This window comes from Hetaerina americana, unplaced genomic scaffold (genome assembly GCF_022747635.1).
Source record: "Hetaerina americana unplaced genomic scaffold, ioHetAmer1.1.p SCAF_36, whole genome shotgun sequence".
In the NCBI taxonomy this organism is placed as follows: domain Eukaryota; kingdom Metazoa; phylum Arthropoda; class Insecta; order Odonata; family Calopterygidae; genus Hetaerina; species Hetaerina americana.
In genome coordinates, this window is record NW_027286941.1 from 3,889,000 (window position 1) to 3,912,709 (window position 23,710).

The 23,710-nt window shown below is 40.2% G+C and overlaps 1 protein-coding gene across 1 annotated transcript in view; it reads right to left on the reverse strand.

Moving 5' to 3' along the window:
• Positions 1-23,710, reverse strand: part of LOC139691472 (uncharacterized) — a 537,131-nt gene that overhangs the window by 368,192 nt on the left and 145,229 nt on the right. Inside the window, exon 2 of the mRNA XM_071589294.1 lies at positions 8,962-9,129. The gene's annotated coding sequence lies outside the window, so the exon portion shown is untranslated. The remainder of the gene's footprint in view (positions 1-8,961; positions 9,130-23,710) is intronic.

The following is a 23,710-nucleotide window of genomic DNA, read 5'->3' on the forward strand; positions in this document are numbered from 1 at the left end:
TTCCCCCTCGCCCTGAGTACACGTCAGGAGGCCTCTTAATCTCCCGCCGCCTGACCCCTGGTGTTCTTAACCCGTACAGGCCGCCTCTCTCATCTCCCTCTCCCTGCTCCGTCCACTCCCAGCCCCCCGTCCTCCCACCCTCCGGATCACGCCTCCGCATTCCCCGATGCCTCCCTCTCCCACCTCTTCCCCCTCTTCAGCTTCCCAACGGGCCCATTCCCCAATTCTTGTCACTCCTTTTTTTCCTCTCTCCGACACTCCCGTCCTCCCAAAAAACATTTTTGCACCTCGTTTGCCACGCATTTTCTTTTGTAAGCAAGCCCGTTTTGCAAAATATGAAACTTTATCGAGTAAGAATGCCGTCCTATTCGCACGAATGCCGGTTCGGATAAGCTGCGTATAGGTTCACTCGTAAACATGAGCGGAAGTGCACTTTACCCTCACTTAATAACTGTAAGGAAATAAGGTTTGCAAAACTATGCTACCAAAATACTGCGAATGCAAGAGAAGTAATACGATACATATTTGCAAAATTACTGTATGAAACATTTCAAAGAATTTTGATGCAGTATTACTCATGCAAGTTGCAGTTAAAACTAAAATACCTGCTTGGATAGCAAATGATTTCTCAAGGAATAGCTTTAATTGGAACATTTACCCTGGAATCGAAACGCTTCTTCTGCCCGTTGAGACTCAGTGCTAGGAATAGAAAATTTCATCTGAATGATTAGCTGCTATAAGTAGATTTTCTAGGCATCATCCTTAACTATTTCGCGTATGAATAAGGAAGAGATGAATTATGTGGATGATTTCATTACAATAAACGGAAGTAATTACCAGTCTACACGTTTTCATAATCATAAATGAAGTAATAAAAGCATTGCTATGTTCAACACAGCGAATTCTTGCATTCTGTGACATAACAGCCAGCTGGAGGTAATGGGAGGAAATGTCTCTGAGAAAAAAGGAGAGAATCTCGAATTATAGGGATTAATTTAAGATACTGGTAGACTACAAATAGACAGTAACACTGAAAATAATTAGAGCTACAAAATCCAACCATTATTTGCTAAATGTCACTAACACCGTCAATGACAGGAATTTCTGAATAAACTACTTGATACTAGAGCGAACATTTATCGTTAAATTAGCGTGCGCCTTCAGCTAGATTAGGATTCAAAATGCGGAATTAAGAAAGAAATATTAATCGACTAAAATATATGGTGTTCAAGATAACTTCGAGCTGTTATTAATGCAGGCCAAAAAATGAAACACTACTTGAAATTGGAATTATTCGAATTAAATCACAGAAATAGTTTTCATAAAGAATTTCTCCGACCCTCTTCCAGGAATTTACCATTTTTTTACGCCAACGGATAACTACGGCGATTGCAAACTGACCTTGAAGCCTATGACTTCGATGGATGTAAATAAAAATAGGCTGTACCGGAAACGTATGGTGGAGGTAATTCCTTTCTAAGTCGCAAGCATCACCAACGGTGCGTTTTTCAGACGTATCCCGCCTATCACCCTAATTTTTGAAAAATTTCTCACACATACGAAATCCTCTTCTCTTCCATTACCACCGCATTATTCTGTAGTTTCCTACAGCAAATGAGATCATATTAAACGAAATTCTTTCGTATGTGGACCGAAGAGATGCAATTTTCCGTGGGAAATCTTAGGTTTTTCTGCATTCCTCCGTGCCAGTGGTCCTAGAATCGATGGCGCGGCGACATGCACAGGCACGAGGAAAGGAAGGCTTCGAGAGGAAGAAATGGCTATGAGGATGGTGTTCCGAGAGGAGGGCATACTATCTTAAAGACACGCAAATGCAAATGGAAATATATGTTGTTTGTGTGTATGTGCATATATCTCTGCCGAGGTTTGAGTAAGGGGCGGGAGAAGTGCGGCAAAGGCTGGAACGTGGTCACGATGTACATTTGGGACGTGTGGACGGCCGAAGAAGGAACATGGACGAGGAGAAAAATGTGCAAGGTGAGGTTGTGCGGCAACGAGGTAACTTCGAAACGGTTTTTTGGTATATTAATGTATTTATTACACATATCTGAACGCATGTATCTTTCTTCAGATGGGGAAAAGAGGTTAATGCCCCTGAGACTCGCAATGTTAAGTCAAGAACGCCCCTTAAATAACTAATGAAATGTATTCACAATTTTTACTTCTGGAAAGTAAATGTACACGCACGATTTGTTGATATTTTCATAAATATATCATTTCCATACAATGAAAAGTAGTATATTTTGCTTCACACAAAATGTATAAAAGATGAAATCAGCTTCTAATACTTATTGCTAGACATTCGAATGCACTGTCCACCGGGGTTCATCATGCGTTCGGCGTTAGTGGCATTTTGTAGCAATGCAATTGGTGGAGCAATATTATCATTTATAGCCCTGACATCAATAATCACAAATAATGGGAGGCGTTTTTTCTAATGAATTGTATAAGCCTTATGGATGGAAAAACGTTGTTTAAAGGTTATGCGCTGCTTTGCCTTTTTATAGACCATTACATTCATAAATATTAAATGACGCACAAACGTGAAAATTATAAGCAAAATGATCCCAACTGGAAAATAGACTCGAAAGTTTCGAACATTTATGCCTTATGTTCATTAAACTTCTAAATTAGGATTGACTGAACATTAACATATTCCTGCTAAGGCTAAAAATCACTCATATTACAGTACATGACTTTTTTAAATGAATTACTCTTTCTAAAGAAAGATTAGAGAATAAATTATAAATAAGACATAACTGGTGATTTATCCATATGCTACAATGGAATATGCATTTTTCAAAAAAGTAGGCATGGAAAATAATTAAATTGCAATTTTTTTGATCCTGAATCCCTTTCTTAGGTCCTGTCTTCAATTAAAAATTCAAATGATATTTACTTCGATTCTGCATATTGTACGGAGAGAGGTAATTTTGTTCATGAATTGGTGGGGTGGATGAAACAAATACTCGAACGTAATTCGGAATCTACGGGAAACGGAATGGGTGCATCGCACCCGCAAAGATTCCATATCGGAGTTTCACCTTCATCCCACTGCTAAGTAGTCGCGCGAGGATGGTGAAGGAGTCGAAGAGAGGTGGGTGGGTGGTTGTGGCCTCCCGCGTCGATTTTCTCCCTTCCTCTCCCCGCTATCCCTTCTTCCCCTCAAACAACCAAACTTCGCATCCATCGAGAGTCCGGTCACGCGGGGTCAAATTCTTGACCGTGCGACTGGATTTCGTAACATTGAGCCAAAATCTCTCAAGGAAAAAGGATCCCTCTCTCACCACCGCCCCTCCAATCTCGTCTCCCGCCTCCCTTCCACTTTGCTGCAGAGGAGGAGATCGGGACGGTCAAATACACACCACCACCAACACAACGCCACATAAAACACGCACACGCAGCCTCGGCCAAAACCAAAAATAAAAAAAATAAAAAATAAGGGAGCGGCGACCATCCACAGCCACTCCACATCTTTTTCTCCTCTCCGACCACAAAACCGTTCCGCAAACAAAATTCAACCACTACGTATCTCCCACGTCTCCTCATTCTCGCCACACGCCAATCGTTGCGCTTCTTAAACATCCGTCCTTCGGGATAGAGGAGGTGGTGGCCTCTTCCTTCAACTCCCTCCCCACTCTCCAACCCTTCACACTCTTCCTCTCTCTCCCTTTCTCTCGAGGAAAAAATACAGGCGTTCACTCCATACCTTCCCTAGTCCCTTACCATTCCCCATCCCATTTGAAACTAACTTTCAGGCAAGCAAGCACACACCGCCGCCCACCGGAAAAAAGTGAAGAAATAAATAAAAAAGTGTATAACAGAAAAGGAGGAAAGGGAGAAGGACGTTAAAAAGTTTTTTTTATTATTTTTTTTGTCCTCTTCAATCTCCCCCTCCTCCCGTGTACTGTCTCTCTCCCTTCCTCACCCGCCAACTCTCATTCCGGTGGGACCAGCTTCCTTTACCGGTTCGAGTCACCCCATTCATTTATCCACTACACCGTTCAGCCATCAAGGTTCATTAGTCTAATCTCTTAAGCGGGGTCATTTTTTTAAGGAGGAGACCATAACTCCTCATTTCTTCGCATTAATTCCTCCACCTCCCTCGCGAAAAGGAGCTAAACGAGGGAGGGTGCCAAAAGGAGAGCAAATTAAAGAGAAAGAAAACACGGGGGAGGTGAAGAGGTGGCGAGATGCAGAGGAAATGTGGTTACATCCCTGCTAGTCACCGCTAGGGCGTATGGCAGCGGGTGACTCAACACCTGGCATTCTACACCAAAAACTAAGTTCTTCTTGATTTTTAGTAGCAATATATATGTAAAATAATCCATAAATGTAGACCGAGTCGACAAAAAACACATGAACTACGATATCTAAAATAGATTCTTTCCACATACTTCTCTACACATAAGATCGGAGCTGTTTAGTAACTTAAAGGACGATAATCTAAGGTAAAAGTAATTCACGGTAATTTACTTGACTACTGTGAATTAATAGAAGAAAATTACTTTTTTCTCCTCTAGGCCGGCTACTTCCAGTTATTCTGCTCGCTTCCCAGGCGTTGGGAAAATGAGCGTGTGAAGGTTGATGATTCAACGGCTGCCATACACCATTAAAAATTGTTTTATGTAATGGTTAGCTAAAGTAAATATGCAAAATAGTTCAAATAATATTGATCATAATGGCTACAGGTACATACACTACGGTATCTCAGTGAGATTTGCTTCTCTACGCATAAGAGAGAAGCTAATAACAAGAGGGATGACAACGAATGATATGAATGAATGAGACGAAAACATGAAAAAATACCAAGTTAATTGAGATGAAAAATCGGGAACTACCCCCGACTCCAGCGTGGTTGCTTACAGTTATTCTAATCCCCAGTAGGTCGTGGGAAAAATGACATCTTAAATCTATCCCCTCTACACTTGATCTCTTTTAATCTTACTATCATGATCTCTCCCACCTTTGTACGATGGGGACAATACCACATTTCAAAAATCATCGCTTATGAGACCCACTTGTTTCTTATTCATGAGATTTAATCAGCAATTTAACCTCCACTCCGTGAGTGATTCCTAACCTAGTTCCTTCAGTTATCTAGATATGCAAATAAGTTTATGATAATGACGTTTCACAAACCTAGTTCCTCTACGTGTCATGCGATCGGAAATCAATCCAATATCATGGTGATCCCATATATTCGCAGCATATTCTAAATTACGCCTAACTAGGGAAAGGTAACATTACTCTGACCACGTATGAGTATAAGTGTGTATTAATCAAAATAAATATTTATATATATATACGATTATATTTTGTATATATATATATATATATATATATATATATATATATATATATATATATATATATATACTCATATATACAGTAGTAAGTCATTTTCTGCTCAAGCTAGGCTCTGCATACGCGATGGTCTACGGCAAATGAGAATTGTCTAACACAAAAAGGAATACCGTTCTCTTCAGGAATGCCTGATTCCTGAATTCCCGATTTGTATGTGCAATTCCAAAGCTTTTTCAAATCGGCCATTGGCCCAATTTTAAGTAGAATGTTTTTAAGTAAACTACTAATTCCCAATTTGTTCTCAGTTTCTCATTCCATGATTCCTAAGATCCTTCGATAAAAAGTTTAAAGAGGTTATTTCAATCCGTCAAGACGGAAATAATGTGAATAGAACATTTTAATCCATCCATATCAATGAGCCATGCCGTTAAATTTCATCGTTATCCACGCGGAGGAAACCGTGGGGGAAAAAAAACGTTCTAAGGCGAAAACTGAATGAACACCTTGAAAGAAGGTCGCATTAAACACCTTTGATCCCTGAAAGATTTTCCTTTGCCACTCAAACCAATATTTTGAAATACAGGAGAGGCGTCGTAAGGAGAGAGTGAATTAGTCGAGTGGAGTTCTCGCCGAAGGAAGCGGCCGTGGAGGGAGGGGAGTTAGGGAGGAAGGGGAGGTAGGAATAAAGGGAGTAAAAAAAAGAAGAAATTTTCCGATGGAATCTCGGGAAGCGCAAATCCCTCCCCCGCTCCTCCCCCGGCTGTCTGGGTTAAGCGTTCCCCACGCGCCTGCCGCCTCACCCTCGCGCAACCCCCCCCACCCGCCCCCTCCTCGGATCCCCACACACAAGACCTTACACACCACCTAAAGCATCGCCTTCCAAAAATCCAGTACAACACGAGAGAGTCACCGCCCTCCTCCCTCCCTTATCTCCCACGCCCACATCTTCCACCCCAAAACCCTCTTTCCCTCACCCTCGGGCAATATCTTTTCCACACTCCGCCCCTCCCTATTCCTCCCCACCCATCCATTCCCCTCCCTCCCCACCTCCAGGTTCTCCTAGATATCCCCGCGGGAACATTCCTTCCCCTTGCCCCCCGCCGGCGCCCCTCTGAGTAGGAGACCCCCTTGGCCGACCGCCTCTACCCCACACGCCCGTCCGACCACCCGCCCACCGACCCCTCTTCCCACATCCCAAGCCACTCCCTCGGCTCCCTCATCCTCCCTCCGTCCTCCAAAACGTTTTCCTTTCTCTCTCCCTCCTTCCCTTACGTCCTTTTTCTCCTTCTTCCCTCGTAATGCGACGTTGCCGCGTCTTCCCACCGACTGCCTTCGTCGTCTCCAAAAACCGAACCGACCCAGCCCAAGGATTGTAGGTAGAGTGCGAGGGAGGGAGCTCGGAGGGGAAGGGAGAAGTCTTAGGAGTGAAATAGAATATGAGAGAGCGAGGTGGTGGTGGGGGAATTGGGGAGAGATGGAGAAAAGGAGATGAAGAATCCATCAAGGCTCCTTATATACTCTCGCCTTCCTGCTTTCTTCCGTTCCTTCCTTTGCTCACTTAAGGCTCGGGCTTGTGGACGTAAGGAGATTCACGCACACACATTCAGGAAGAAGGAAAAAAAACAGTTTTGTGTTTTCCCTCGCGGGAGGTGTGACGAAGTGGACGAAGACGGGATGCGCTATTTTAAAGGGAGCGGTGGAGAAAGTGAAGCGGGGCGATTGGAAAGAAGTGCGAAGGTTGCTTCCACGAAAGGCAATTTGGAGGAAGGAGAGAGTTTGGGGAGATAAAGGGCGACCATAATTACTGAAATACAGGACAACAGATTACTTTTACGACTTTGATTAAATAAGACGTTCACCATGATATATAACCGTATATTTCCTTCGAGAATGTCTTTTTCATATCAAAATTCTACTTAAACTACAGGTGACGCTAAACGTTTGATATATGTTTCAGGTTATTCGTCTTATTCCTTCATTCTCAACAGAATATTTTGATGTCCCCGAAACGATATTAAACGAAAACCAGGTTTACAATAAGAAAACCCGTAATATTATTCCCAATAGGAGAACCCAAAAATATACAGAAAAAGAAAGTTAGACGCTCCAGACTGTAAACGAAAGATCATAACACATTGAATTGCAACATCACTCGTGGAAATCGAATGTACGCCAATCTAAGTTGTTTTTATTTTGGATCAAAATTTCAATGTCGCGGCGTTCTTCTAAAATACTCAAGGTACACTTAATAATACAATCAAACCGGATATTCATTCATTCGACGTATTCTATCTACAAATTAAAGTTAGTCTGTGCACCACTATTATCTTTTACTTGGCGGGAGGACTTTCTCTTGCTTGCCCTGAATTATATATCTTTCTTCAGTTTTTCGCAGCTTTTATCTGACTTCGCCTCGCCTAAAGTGCTTATCATTTTCTTTCCTTTTATGCGCTAATCAAATATTTCCCCTCCTATTAAGGCCTTGAACATTCCTTCCTTACTATATGCATGACACGAATGAATTCATCAGAGTATCTGCCTACATCTACACAATGCCCCGAAAGCCTTCCACACACTTTTTCGGTGGATCGCGGGGTATTGATATCGAAAGCCGCCGCTGGAGGACGTGACTATTGTACGTATACATATATAAACATTGTGCTCTGGATTTTAACAAAATTTATCTTGCATATTATATATTTTTATGCATGCATTAAGCAGTATGTCAGTAATACATTAAAGTTTTTTATCATCATCATTTACTTCACTTATAACATGTTTTTAGAAATAATAATGATTACATTAATTACTCTTTTTCATGAGGGCGGGTATACGTATTTCAAGCAAATAAGCTACATTTACGAATCTCAACTTCATTTTACAGTTCACATTTTTAAGAAGTTTCCTAATTACAAGTTCTAAGGAATACGCACATCTTTGACGCATGGAATTCGATCATATTTCATTTTTAAATTATTTAGTGTGTCAGCCTGCCAATCTGGGTAATAAATACAAAGAGCTCAACTTTGGGAGAGATATAATTGAGTTAAAGTAACGGCCTACTATCACCTGAAAAAAATCAGATATAGGAGTCTCGGGGTAGATTTCAGTAGATCAGCGCTGAAGGAAAGACAGCTTACAAATATTCTATTCGCATGGATGAGATACGTTTAAGAAGGCTATTCCATAAGTGGTTAATATTGGAATACTTCATAATAGATATAAAATGTTCAATGCCCCGCTAATTTAACTAGCAAATGGGTCTCAGGAAGTTTACGATATAAGACCTTATCAAACAGTTCACAAAAGAACGAGGCAAACGTTACCTCGCGAAATTGATTCTATTTTTCCCAGAAGAATAGTCCTTCTTTTCTCTTTTTTAAGTCGAGGTGAAATCATGTAGGGTTTAGGGAAAGAAGCGCTAAATGGCGACTTGCAAAAAGCGCGCAGGGAAAGAAAAGACAGGAGGCACACACACACAATATATATATATATATATATATATATATATATATATATATATATATATATATATATATATATATATATATATATACATACACGGCGAAGGAAGTAGTCAGGCAGGGGGCGAGGAGGGATAAGTTGTTGAGACGCGTTGAGACGGAGACTTACCTCCTCCGATGCTGACGACGCGGTCTCCATCCGGAATCCTCCTCCTTTCCTTCCTCTCCTCCTCTTCCCACCTCTCCTTCGAGACGATCTTCTCCTCCGCCCCCTCCTTCTGAGACGCGAAGAAAAAGAAGGCCTCCTCCCCCTACGCCTCTATCTCCACTCCCACCCCTAAACCCAAAAAGAAAAGAAAGAGAGAGAAAAAAGAGGTGAGGCAAGGTCAGATTCGAAAGAACACGCACACACACACACAGGCAAGACGAAAGAGTGAGAGAGAGAGAGAAAACCAACCACTTGGGGAAGTCGTGAGAAGAAAAAACTCTTTTGGTCTGGGGGAACACAAGAGATTACGACTCCTCTCTCCCTCTACCACTTATTCCCTCCGCCTTCCCCTCATCTCATCCTCTCTCTCCCACCTCTCTACCTCCAAAATTCTTATCCACGCTTGAATATGCGTGGGCGTAGCATTACGGGAAGAAAAAAAATTACAACGGATCGTAGAAGCATTATAAGAAGTCTTCCTATCGAGAGAAAAGAAGACAATTTTCGCCATCAAAATATTTCATTTAAACCGTTTACGTACAAAGGAAACAGATTCAACCCCTGTGCCAGAGCAACACCTCACTAAGGATACTACTTACTAATTTAAAGATGACACGGATGTCCAACTGTTTAATTAGGGCCTTGTGTATTAGCCTAAATAATCGCGATATTGGCCCCATCATTATCTCAGGTTGTCAAACCAAAGGTCGGTTTGTTGAATCCCTTTAAGGTAATCCTCTTTCTTCAAACCTCTTCATTCCTTCGTAGCTCGTTGAAATAAATTTTTCCGTAGCATTTAGGGTTTAATAAGTCTATCTACCTATGTACCAATCAGCATCTCTTTCATTAAAGACGAATTGTGATCATTACAGTTGTTGCGTCTTTAATATTTTCTAATAAAACGAAAATGATAATGAACACACATTAATCATTACTTAGTATAACACACATTCGAATTTCACTGGTCGAAGTGACAAAAGGCATTGAAATTAAGTACAACCTAACATTATAAATATAAAAAATCTATAAATAAACTGCCAAGAATTAAAGTTAATTGGAGAAGGCATAAGTTAAGCCCGTCGCCTCTAACCTTAGGTTGGAAATAAATACAAATACAAATTTAAAGTTTTCAGGAAACGATAACCGTCTAAAAACCACCACATTCGACATTGCATTTGTAAGAGATTCAAGAATTGATTTTACTTCGAATGAGTAAAAGTAGATAAAGATGTATTAGTGTTAGATTTAAATACAAGGTAAAACAAAACTAGAACATTAAATCATAAGTAATATTTAAAATAGGCATGTTCAAACCACTACACCGCGGAAGATGTTGAATTTCATTTATTTAGGCAGATTATAATGAAGAATCACTTAAGACATAGCCTTTTGAAATTAGTTTATCTATGGAAATGGCACATACGTTTACAAAAACTAAATCACTACAATTTAGGTACGAGAAATTGTAACAACGACTACATTGAATGGCATTTAATCCAATTAGTCAGTGGAAGAACGAACATTATCAAAGTTTTATAAACTCTTCGAGATTAATATATATTTATAATTAAAATTTTAATAAATAACTTTGCAAGGCTTTCAACAACTTCATTGAAATGCTTCATGTTTTTTTCACTAATTATGCCACTTTCAAAAGTTATAAGCAACCATCCCAATCTTAGATGATAAACTTCAGTCCTCCGCTACGCAAATGACTCTACGAAAAGCACCCGGCCATAAAACACACTTTTCGAACTGGACTCCCTCCTTTATTTCTAGCGTGACCCGGAGCGCGCAATTTATCGCGACGGGGACGCTCCGGCAAAAAAAAGGAGACGGGGTAGAGATTGTCCCTTTCCTCTCGGTCGGGGGCACTCCTCATTACGGCACGGGAGACGGGACCTAATGAACCGTAAATTAAGTGACCGATGAAACAAGGAATGATTGAATGATTTGCGCCTACTTTTTGATGGTAACATTAGTTTTCCACGCGCCAGAATTTACTGAACCCCTCTGAAGCTGTGGGATGAAAAAACGCCATAGAAGATTGGACTAATTCGCAGAGCAGTGGCGACTTGCTTCAGAAATATTCACCTAGCATGTGTACTTTCGCTTAAAATTACCCTAATAACAAACGTTTAATCCACATAAATCAACAATCAATAGGTTTAAGGACAATGTTGGATCAACCCAATAAAAAAACGTGGTTGAAGTTAATTATAAACAACGGCTGGTTTGAGCTCCCAACTGTCACTTCAAGCGAACGAAGCCAAATAGCACCAGCTGATTTACGAAACTGATTGATTAATACCTATGGTGACATAAAACCAGAGACTAACGTTATCTCTCATGCTCAAATTGAGCGTTGCCATTTAATGTTCAGTGGGTGATTTAAATATAAGGTTGATTTATTCCTACCATTACATTCATTCATCTCGTGATACTATATTACAAATTTTAATAACGTCACCGCAATGGAAATTCCACCTTAAAGGAACAAAATTACTATTCTAAAAAAATCGAAGACATAAGTTATAACCTATGCGGTCCTTGGAGACAATCTTCCCGACTTCATGCACCTTGTCCTGGTGTGATTATCATTCCCCAACCTTCCCAACATGGGTGGGCTTCGAATATTCATGACGCACTTGAACCATTCGGTCTCGCCTCTTCCCACGGACGAACCTGAGCATTATAAGTTATGTTTCTCCGCCATTTATTCAACTGGAGATCTAATAGCAATTCTTTGCAAGGCAATGATACCGGAGGTATATCATACCAAAGATACATCAACCATTCGAGTAGAAGCAAATCATTTTTGACACGCGGTAAGCTGGCTATTCTCTAACTTTATGACAAAGGCAAACCCTCAACTCCATCTGCAGAAGAGAACACAATTGCACCTCATCGTGAAATTTTATGTCATTATCGAAAATATGGAGACATTCCTCTACTTTCCAGAATTTGTGATGATGGCAATTGTAATGTTTATATTCCCAATTGGATTACTACAGTTAGTGCCTCATTCTTTGATGAGTGTACAGAATATTAGTGATTCTACCAAATAACATTAAGAGTAAATTCAGCACTCATAAGTGAAATATTCAAGGGGAATGACATAAAGACAAAGCGCAACAGATTTTCAACTCATTATATACTTCAAGTATGCATATACTCCTTGATCAAAAAGTTCCCGGAATAACCACCGTGTGGCGCTCCCATCGTTCCGATTTGAGTTCTGTTTTTTTTGTTAAATTGGTACATCTGTTGTTGATATTCCCTTTAAATCTTAGTGTCATAACTTGACATTTGCAAAAGTTACGTAGCCAAGAGTACATCTATCTCTGTGTGTGTTGGCGATTTTTTACAATTGCAGAAATGGATTTAAATTTGCAACAACGAACTTGTATTAAATTTTGCGTAAAAAACGGATTTAGTGGCGCACGGACGTTGGAAATGTTGGAAAAGTGTTTCGGCAACGATTCTCTAAAAAAAACGGTCGTTTACCAGTGGCACGAGCGGTTCAGAAGTGGTCGTGAGTCAATCGAAGATGATGAACGCAGTGGCAGACCATCGACATCGAAAGTCGGTGAAAAAATTGATAAAGTAAAAGAAATGTTGGTCAATAACCGCAAATTAACCATCAGAGAAATAGCGGAGGACTTGAACATTGCCTATGGATCCGCCCAAGACATTGTGGTTAATGATTTGGGTTTCCGTCGTGTAGCAGCAGCAAGTAGCAGGTGCCAAAAGACCTCAATTTCATGCAAAAAAGAGACCGTGTTGACGTCGCAAAAGACATGATTTGCGAGGCTGAATCCGATCCCACATTCATCAAAAGGATCATTACTGGAGACGAGACGTGGGTTTATGAGTACGACACGCAATCCAGACATCAGGCAAGTGAATGGCGTTCACCAAATGAGCCGAGACCAAAAAAACCACGTCGTTTTCAGTCAAAAAAGAAGGCAATGCTGACGGTTTTCATGGATTACAACGGTGTAGTGCATCATGAATTTTTGCCAGAAGGCCAGACAGTAAACAAAGAGTATTATTTGGGCGTTATGAGACGTTTGCGTGAAGCAATTCGCCGAAAGAGACCAGAAATGTGGGCAGAAAACTCGTGGATTTTGCACCATCATAACGCACCGTCGCACAGTGCTATCATTATTCGTAATTTTTTGACGAAAAATGCAACAAATACCATCCAACAGCCACCGAATTCACCTGATTTGGCTCCCTGTGACTTCTTTCTGTTCAATCGAGTTAAAAAACCATTACGGGGAACGCGTTTTAGCAGCCGAGAGGAAGTAATGGAAAAATCGCAGGAAGCACTGATGGACATACCGAAAACCGACCGTAACTTTTGCAAATGTCAAGTTATGACACTAAAATTTAAAGGGAATATCAACAACAGATGTACCAATTTAACAAAAAAAACAGAACTCAATGCGGAACGATGGGAGCGCCACACGGTGGTTATTCCGGGAACTTTTTGATCAAGGTAGTATATGGTTGGGGGAATTTTTTTTGCCTCGTCATAGCCTCTCGTCTACTCTTCGTCGCCATAGTGAGAACATCCGAAGCAAAAGACCAAACGCCACTCCATCGATACTTGTAATGAGTAGAAAAAATTCGCATTTCAAACAACTGAATGAATACGTGCAGAGTAGTAGGCGCCTAATCGGAGACATGTCACGCAGTAGCCCCAGAAACCCCTTCGACTCCCCTCCGTGCTCCCCTCTTTTTCAATCCTACCTCGTTGTGGACCAGAGGTCCCTGAACCCCCCAACGGATAGATGTGAAGTCGATACGAGGGTATCAGTGTGAAAAGTAGGGGAAAAGATCGTCGCGTGCATTACTTCTACCCCTTACCCCTCAATTCACGCAATGAGCAGGCAAGACCTAGTCTTTTAGATACGTACAAGGGAACCTGAGTTTGTTACAACACCGAGGGAATTATTACGGCACAAAATTATATTGGCAGTTTAGACCACCGAGATAGTATACGAACGAAAGACACCGTCACCAACAGATTCAAGTATTCGTTCTTCCCTCGCACGACACGCATTCATATCAAAATCGCACCCGAGTATGTTTAGTTACACATAAACATGAAATGGTTTTGCCAATAATTAATATAATGGTGTAAAAATTCTCCGTTCATCTCTACTACCCAATCACGTATCAATTTAATAGCTAAAGGAAATGCATGCTTTCATAAATGACGCTGTGGCGTGATTTGTCAAGCATTAATTTTTTGAGTTTAACTTGAGGAGTCGAAATGAATCATTAAAATAAATCGCTAAGGATTCGATTAGAAGCCACATCTTCAATTCACGGAGTAGTTATTCTGCAGCCTATTAATGCTGAAGGTGCAGCAATTGTGTTGCCGTATATACGCTACCTCCGGCACTCTAACCCCTCTCTCCCTTCAAACCATACACGCTGTGCCATCTTGAAGTACGAAATAACGGACTTCACCCGGGAATAATCCATCTCTAGCTTCCTTCCCCTCCTTCTTACCCGCAATCCATTGCGAGACACTTCTTAGCCCATTCCTAGGTATCCCGTCTTCCTCATTCCCTCCTCCCCCATTCCATCGTTGGTGTGTCACTCCTCAACCCCCCGATCGACCACCGCCCTTGCGCCCTTCCATCCCTCTCCCAGCCGACAACACTCTCTCCTCCGCCTTTCCCTCTGCACCCGCCCCCAACCTGCTTGCAGATTCACCCCCTCATCCAACCAACTCCTCGCCCGACCCACCCCCTCATGTGCTCCCCCCTGAACCCCTTCTCTACACATCCTCACACCACCAACCTTCCTCGTTCGTTTCGTGCCGACGCCTCGTTAAGCACTTCAACGCCTCCAAAGGCGGAAAGTAAAAAGGGAGTTGGGGAGGGTGATGAGGGGGACAGGGAGGGTGATGGGGGAAAGAGGGGTGAAGGATGCGGGAACGAGAAGCGGCGCTACAGAGACAGAGAGGGTGAGACAAACATTTATTTAAATACACCCACGCGCGCGCACACACACACACGCACATACAGCCACATATATGCAAGGAGGGATGAATGGGAGAAGGGTGGGAGAGTAATGAGGGAGGGAGGAAAGAGAGAAGGAGGCTTGGATATTAAGAGGGCGGTGGCGGTTTGTGAAAAAAGCGGTGTCGAGAAAAAGGGAAGGAAGGAGAGGAAGGGGTGAAGGGTAGGTACGAAGGAGGGAAAAGGGACTGCAGATGTGTAGGCAGGGTGTGAAGAGTACAGAGGCAAAGGGCTGGCAAGGGAGGGAAAGACGAAAAGGATGGAGACGAAACAGATGCAAATGGCATTGATCTAACTTAAACTATGACGAAATATAAGCTGAGAGAACCAATTCAACGGGAATCATTATTTCTTGAACAAAAACACATGAAATGACACTAATTTAGATCCTTTCTAAATAATCTCACTCTCGTTCAAATTTCTCAGCGAATTACTAGTTCATGTAACCTTAGAATTTCAAAAGCTACACCATGAAGTTTGAGAACGCTAGGCGGTTGGGAGTTCTAAAAAACAAAGGGGAAGGGTAACGGCGGCCACCCTGAAAGGTTAATCAAATTGAATTTAAACCAACGGAAAATTAAATGCCAAAGTAAAAGTAGCGTAACGTGATAACCTATGTAAGATAGTAAAAGGCAAGAATAACATCCAATGATATATTTAAGTGTAGAAAATGAAAAAAACCTTCGCAAAAAACATGTCGGGGGGAGAAATAGAACATTTTTCCCCTTTCATTTGAGAGCTAATATTGGAATTTGAAAAATATTTTTATTAAATAGGACTCAAGACATACTGGAATATTATGAATGAGCGAATCCTCACGTAAAATAAAATTGACTGATACTATTAAGTATTTTACTTGATAAACAATGGGGGCGTTTATTGGTGACTGATTTTGTCAAGGCTCTTCCACATTACCTGAAACAAACTAGTCCGATAATTTCAAGTAGAGTCACACGCTCAATGTTAAATGATTAAATGATAACTCTTTCAACAGAATAGTATATAACCGTCCAGGAGTTTCACCTTCTGCTGCACTAAACGTTGCAGATAAATGTGGAAGTGGAAAGCGAGGGAAGGAAGTGGAGGGAAGAAGAGATTTAGAACGAGAAACGAGTCGCGCGGCGGGGAAGGAATAAAGAGAGCCTGTGACGCTCAGAGCACATAACGATTAAGCGGCTCGCGGCTCATTAGAGGGAAAGGGGGAATGGAGGGGGAGGGAGAGGTTGGAGGCAATGGTGAAGAGTGATTTCAAACTGTAACGTGCTTAAAGCGTTAGGGGTCAATCTAAATCCCCAGGGCTGGATTTATCTACTGATGGGTCGCTACTGCCACACTTAAAGTCGTGTAATGTCTATTAGGAAGAACTTAATATCACGCCACAACAAGGAAGTCCCTAATGATTAGATTGGGACAAATTTTATCTGGCACGTAATCATTTTATTACTTTTTCGATTTTTTTCAAAACCGCACCTTGGCGTAAATCACAGTGAGCATAAAATATTGGCGAAATAATCCTGCTGGCGCACCTCAATTAGTTTGAATCTCGCTAATTTCTACTATATGCTAGCAAGCTCAAGTAAATTAATATCAAAAGTATACTGATATGAAATGAAAGGTATATCAAGTAATGAATAAACTGAGATACACCTACCAATGTATGAAATAAATGAAAGATTAACCAATGACATAGGACAAATTAAAAAGGGTGCAAAACAGAAAAGCCATCATGTATGCTATAATTAACATGGAAAGTGAAAAATGGAGGATTGCAGTAAGCCAATTTTTGAATTTAAATACAATGATGATACGAAATTTGATGATGATGACAATAATATGATAAGAATGCATTTTTTTTAAATATGTTAAAAATCTATTTCATATGCAGCATAACCATAAAAGATCACATTTAAATCACCTGCCTAGCTGTAGAGTGAGAGCTTTGTCCTTTTAACTGAAAATGATAAATACAAATATTTACTTCGACAAAGGCATTTCTCTGGACAAAGTATGTTAAACCCACTTCGATTATCGGAAGAAAATCACAAGCGAGAAACAAACAGAAGGAAGATTACGGAAACTACCAATGAAAGTTTCTGTATTCCCTTATTTCCCTTTATTTCATGCTTCCTCTTGCAAAACGAGAACAAACCGCTGATGACAGGTTAAAGTGGGAGACAATCGGCAAGAGATCAGGAGTAAATTAAGGTGTGAAATAATATAAATAAGTGGTGAACGACATCGTAAACTGTTAATGGGATGGAAAAGAATTATATAATCGTGGTATTCAATCAAGACAAAGACTCGACAAAAAATCTATAATTTTCAAAATAAACCCTCCACATATTAAAATTTTACGGTACGGAATAAATGATGAGAGAGTTAGGCAATGAGACTAGTAATTTTTTGTTCTTCAATCCTTTCCCTCCCACGGCCTCTCTCTTACTGACTGCTTCTCCCTCTTCATCAAAGTTCGCGGCCCCTCGGGCCCACCCCTTCCCCCTGTCTAAAACGCACACATATGCGGGTGGGAGGGTAGAACCAGATCGATGCGATAATGTGCTAACGAAGTCTTCAGGGGTGCGGCGGTCTCCCACTCCGTCTCCATAAGAGGTGCGGAGAGATATAAGGGTGTTGTTAAGGGGCGATGGGGATAGGGAGTCAGTCACTCCCAAGAGTAAAGAATGAGGAAGAATGGGAATGTCTGTTTGAGTGGGTATGAGCGCGCGTGGGTTTGTGTTGCTTTGCGGCATCGACTAAGGTACGTACGTACCTCAAGACGAAAAAAAATGTTGCGAAAAAAAATGATTTCGCTAAAATTATGTATACAAGCAATCGCTTCATTCAGGGATGCGAGGGGTCTTTCAACGCAAGGCCCATTACTCAATTTCAATGAGTCGCTCGGCCTTAATTTACGCCGCTTATTACCAATTAGCATTTTCAGAATAAAAATGGAGTAGAAGAGAAATCGCATGCATTAAGGTTAGTTACGAATGAAATATTTACTCACTTTTCAATGTTTAATAGCCGAGCTATTAATAAATTCAACTGAAAAAATCATTGTAACGTCTTTTTTAATAAGCAGAATGTATTTTACAACAATGCATGGTACCTGATTTTAGTGAATTAGATCCAGTAAATTATAGAAAAAACAATTCTATCCTTCGTATAGCGTTAGATATTACAGAAAAGAATATTTGTTTTAACAATTTCGTTAGATATATATGTGTATATATATAGATATGTATATATATATATATATATATATATATATATATATATATATATATATATATATATATAACGATTGTACGGAAAAACTCACACGAGCGGCACAATAATGGGCTGATACAATATAACACAAATAGAAAAGAATATAGTAGACACATTTAAAAGAACACTCACACGGTAAATTGTTCGAGCTTTCGGCGCTCTCAGAGGCCTTCTTCAAGAGAGGCTATATATATATACTATATATATATATATATATATATATATATATATATATATATATATATTTAAATATATATATATATATATATTTACATATATATATTTATGTATATGTATGTATTCTCTTCTGTGTGTATGTGCATATGTATATGCGTATTAATAAATATATTTTAGGCAGACTAAATATTTGTCATTATCAAAACTTTTTCATTGATATAATTCAAATTTTAGATTTCAAAATGACCAACATCCCCGTCATCTCGTTAAAGAGTGCCCAAATTGAATACGATTTAGTCAATAAAAAGTATATTACCCAAATGATATACTATTTTACCCATACTTCCTCAGCCGGATTAATTTTGTTACCAACGGCTGCGTTCATCACTTAGCCGATGTATTTAAATCAAGCCCGTTTGAGATAAATGAGAATTGTTGCCACCAAATGCGTGAGCGAAAATTCATTCAGTGAATGCCATATTCTAGTTATCATTTATCAAATAACACACCAATAATCCTGCTATCATTTATTCCACTTACTCAATCGCCAAACATTATCCGAAGTGATAAGGTTTAATGGGAAAATAGGTGAAAGTGTTCGACTTCTAATTCATTTACCGTTATTTCATTCTTTAAAATTAGGTTTCTTTTAAAATAAAAAGTAAAGGCTCGCATAATTAAAACGATATGCTGCGTAATTTATTTCACTATTCTCAGTAACTTATCAATTACGGACACAATACTTGAAGCCCATGCGACAGGACAGAAATAGCTCACTGGAGATGCCGTATACACGATAAATATTACTGTCAGATTTACACACAATACATTTCTAAAATATCATTTCTCAATAAACAGTCAAATTTTCCTTTTACGATCATTATACGTTAGTCCAGCCTGGAGGCATGGCATTGAGTGCTGCGAAGGAAGTCAAAACCTCCCAGGCGCACACAAGGCGTCAGTAGATCAACCAAGGTGCTAAGTTTTCTTCATGTGCAATCGTGATTGGCTATTAAAAAATTAATATAAAAGTATTGGAATACAATGCTTATTCATAATAAATTATAAAATGAGTATTTAGAAGTGATAAAAACGAACGTATGATAAGCGAATATGGTATTGCAATTATCGCGTGCGAGGTAAATGGATGATATAACGTATTAATGCGAACTGACTTCTTTTAATAACTCAAAATGAACTTCGCCCAAGTACCTACCACGATCAAATTTCTTACAATAGATAGAAAAAATCTTAATGCTGATGTAAAAAAATACATTATTATAAAAGCAACCCAATCGACATTGACGAAGGTGAGAATGGGGTTGGCTCGTAAACTGGGACAATTAAAAAGGAATTGAGAGAGAAATAATTATACCAAATAATACGATTTAATTTTTACCAGAAGAAGTTCCCCATTCAAGCCGATGAAGTAAATCGTAAAATGTAATGATTTCTAAAAATTGCAATTAATATAACGGCAGGTGTGGGAGAACCTGTGCGAAGACCCCAGGGGCTATAACATTTCCAACAGTTAATGGATACGTGAATATGCATGCGACCCTACATCAATTTCAGCAATCATTAAAATAAAACCAATTTCCGCTAACATTTCGTACACGTCGATAACGGCCATATATTCAATCGATTGAAGAGTGAAGCGTAAAACATTAGATTCACGAGCCATCATCTGTCTCCAGTTTCCAGCTGCGCTTATTTTCCTTAGCACAGCTGCTCACAAAAGTCAATTTGTTTCAGTTTCTGGGCTCACACGCTCCATTGGCAAATTTTTCCGGTTTTATAAGGCGAAAAATTAGCAGTGTTCGCCAGTCCTTTCCAACGAGATCTCTAATCGCACATGACATTTCCCAAAACATTCCGTGAATTATCAAATTTACAAGATTGAAATACACTTTTTAACTGTCAAACATTTTTATTCTTGGCACAACTTGGTTTCTTGGCGTCATCTTGAGGATGTATTTCAGACATTCAAAGTGGATTTTCAGGGATTATCCTTAAAAAATTAAATTTACCATAGACATTTTAGGAATTGATCCCAATAGATTCATCCGTAGATAAATGGCATGACGTCAGGTCATAAACAAGGAGTGACATTATAAAAACCCCTCCGTATTAAATTGTCTAGTCCAAGGTGGTGGCAATCCGAAGTAGGATGGCCAGTACCGAGGATGGAGATTTTCTTGAGAGATACCTGGAGGAAGTTAAAGAGGAAGTTAGATAAATCTTAATCGAATGGACAATGGATGAAGAAAGAGCAACAGCAACGGAACGTAGAGTGCAAATAGAAGTTCACCATTAAAGTCCATTCAAGTTTGAATCAAAAGGTACTAAAGTCCATGTGATTTGGATGGATTTAATTCGTTTTGACATTTTACCGGCTCCCTCCTACTGCGTAGAAACGCAAAATAGAATCCAAACTGAGAACTGATTCATAACATGGGATTGTTTTTCCCTACGTCCGGTTAAATCTCGCCTACGCGTCGTTGCTATCTCTCTCTCTCTCTGAAGAGGAACTATCTTCTGGCCAGTGTCGACCTGACGTCCTTCATCGCACTCAGTCTCTTTCATTTCCCGCTAACTTCTGCCATTTCTTATTCCATCAAGCATTCCAATCTTTCTACTTCTCCTTCCTCACTTTCCTTCAATGTTTCCTTCAATGTTTCCTTCCACAATTCTTCTCAGTGAGAAATTTCGTCGCAATATATGCCTCAAATAAGAAGTCATTTTGATTTCTCTTTCATCGCCTCTCTTCTTTTCATCGTTACTACATCGTCCAAAAAATTTCCATTTCGGGCATTACAACAGAGTATATATATATATATATATATATATATATATATATATATATATATATATATATATATATATATATATATATATATATATATATGTATATATATATACACACATATACAATATCTATTAGGGCACTGAACAGTTCGAAAAGCAATCCTTACGTGGAAAGACGAAATATTTTTCCATCAAAATATTTCTTCTCACAATGCTCTCATCGAGTTAACGTTGAAGGAAGAATTCGATTATCATACCAGACGGTTTTCGAATGCGCATGTTAGTGAATGAGTAAGAAATCATATAATGAAAGAAAATTCGACATACTTATGCACAAAATTAATAAATTCATCCCAAAGTGACTGAAATATCTCTGAGCTCACAATATATAATCCTATAGCAGCGAAGGAAAATACTAACCTGTCGAGGAACATTGACCAAAATAATGCATGGCACGAAATCGTTGCCTTATCTTCCGCTTCTGGCCTAAAAAACAAACAGCTCGTTGAACACCGAATTAATTAATTCAAGAGTCTAGGAATGCTACGATTGCGACAAATGGACAACACAACAGGCGATTTCAAGGGGGAAAGCAAATTTAGAAGAAAAAGGAGAGTAGGAAAGGAAAATTGTGAATGAAATGGCAACACGGAATAATGAAGCTTGAGAAAGAAACGAGCCCTGCATGGCAACGGCACTGCCGCGACCGGATCCACCACTGGCCTGTGGTGCCACCCCGAGGAACGGGGTGGCACGCACAAAATACCCCCGGGCACTTGTAGTACGACATTCACGACGGCAAGATAAATGTAGGATATTTATAGCGGTGATCGATAAGAGAGAAATAGACGTGAATCATTCACCGGGTTGAAAAAATGGACGAGAAATCAGAGAAGTGTTTACAAGCGATAAATATAAAAAAGGACCAGAAGAGTGTGTATGTATGTAAGTGTATATTTGTGCATATATAAAGGTATATATCTATATATACAAAAATATGAGTGTCGCTGTAGTCTAGGGGTAGAACGTTGGACTAATTCCCGGAGGGCTCGGGTTCGATATGCTAGTCTCTCCGTCCACCTTCAGCTCCACCTAATGATTGTGAATGATTTTTCGGGTACCACATCTTCCTCGGAAACCATAACCGCCACAGGTAAAGAATCTAGTCCCCCTACCCTGATGTGCGAATTTCATACGCCGCCTGGCTTAGTACTGGGTGAACTCAACCATCACCTACCAAACCGACCTTCGGGTTGATTATTGTGTTTATGGTTTATATTTATATGTATGTTTATATGTATATACGTGTGTATATATATATATATATATACATATACATATATATATACATATATATATATATATATATATATATACACATGGTATTATATGCATAAACACGCAAAGAGAGCAGGGTGGAGTGAGGAGGAATTTTGGCGTCAAAACAACAGGGGGAGGAGATAGTACGAGACGGGGGCCGGGGGGACCGGAGGGAGGAATGAGCGGAAGGGGCACCTACGCGAGTGAGTGCCCCATGGAGATAAAAGGGAAGGGAGCGGAGGACGGGGGTGCGGCGAAGGGGGGGAGCGGCAAGGGGAGGGAGAATTGAGAGTATTAGGGTGGGGGTGGTGGAGTGGGTGGGGCGAGGTGGGTGCGGCCTGAACATGGAGAGAGCGGAAAACGAGGTTGGAGATAAGGGGTTAGAGAGCCGTGCAGGGAGGTCGTGGTTTTGGGGCGGAGAGGGAATTATTCAAAGCAGAAGCAGGGAAGGAAGGGTTTGGGAGCGGCGGTAGGGTAAGGGGCCAGGGAGGGGGTCGAACCGGGTAGCAGTGCGGTTTGGCAGGATCATTGAGAGAGCAGGGTCTGGTGAGAAAGGTGACAGCCATCCTATGAATGCAACGAAATTGTATTTCTCTTCAGGGATTACTCAGAAAGCAATAAAAATAATCAGTTACGGATAACTATAAGCACGACAGCAAAAACTCCGCATATCACTTCTGCTATTCATTACAAATGCGTAGAATGTATATGAGGGAATACCGATTACACAATACGCTGCAACGAAACAAGAAAGGGTCTACCTTAACTCCAAAAAAAACCAGCCATGTTTTCAAGTATTCAAATATGAGAAAAGAAAACAAAAATGCCGAAGTATTAGGGGCATAAGAAGAAGAAGGAATGCGCTAGGCGCAAAAACTTTCATAAGTTATGATATAGACGCTGAGCAATGATGTTCAGAAAAGACGCGTTTAAATTTTGATATTGAGCGTGGTTTTGTATGAGGCGGAAACATAACCGCTGAAGAAAAACTGCGGACGTAGCTTGAAAGATTTTGAATCACCGCTGAGGAGAAATATGGAAAAGTTTAAATGGAAAGAAAGAGAAACAAACGAGGAAGTTCTAGGGGACGTGAG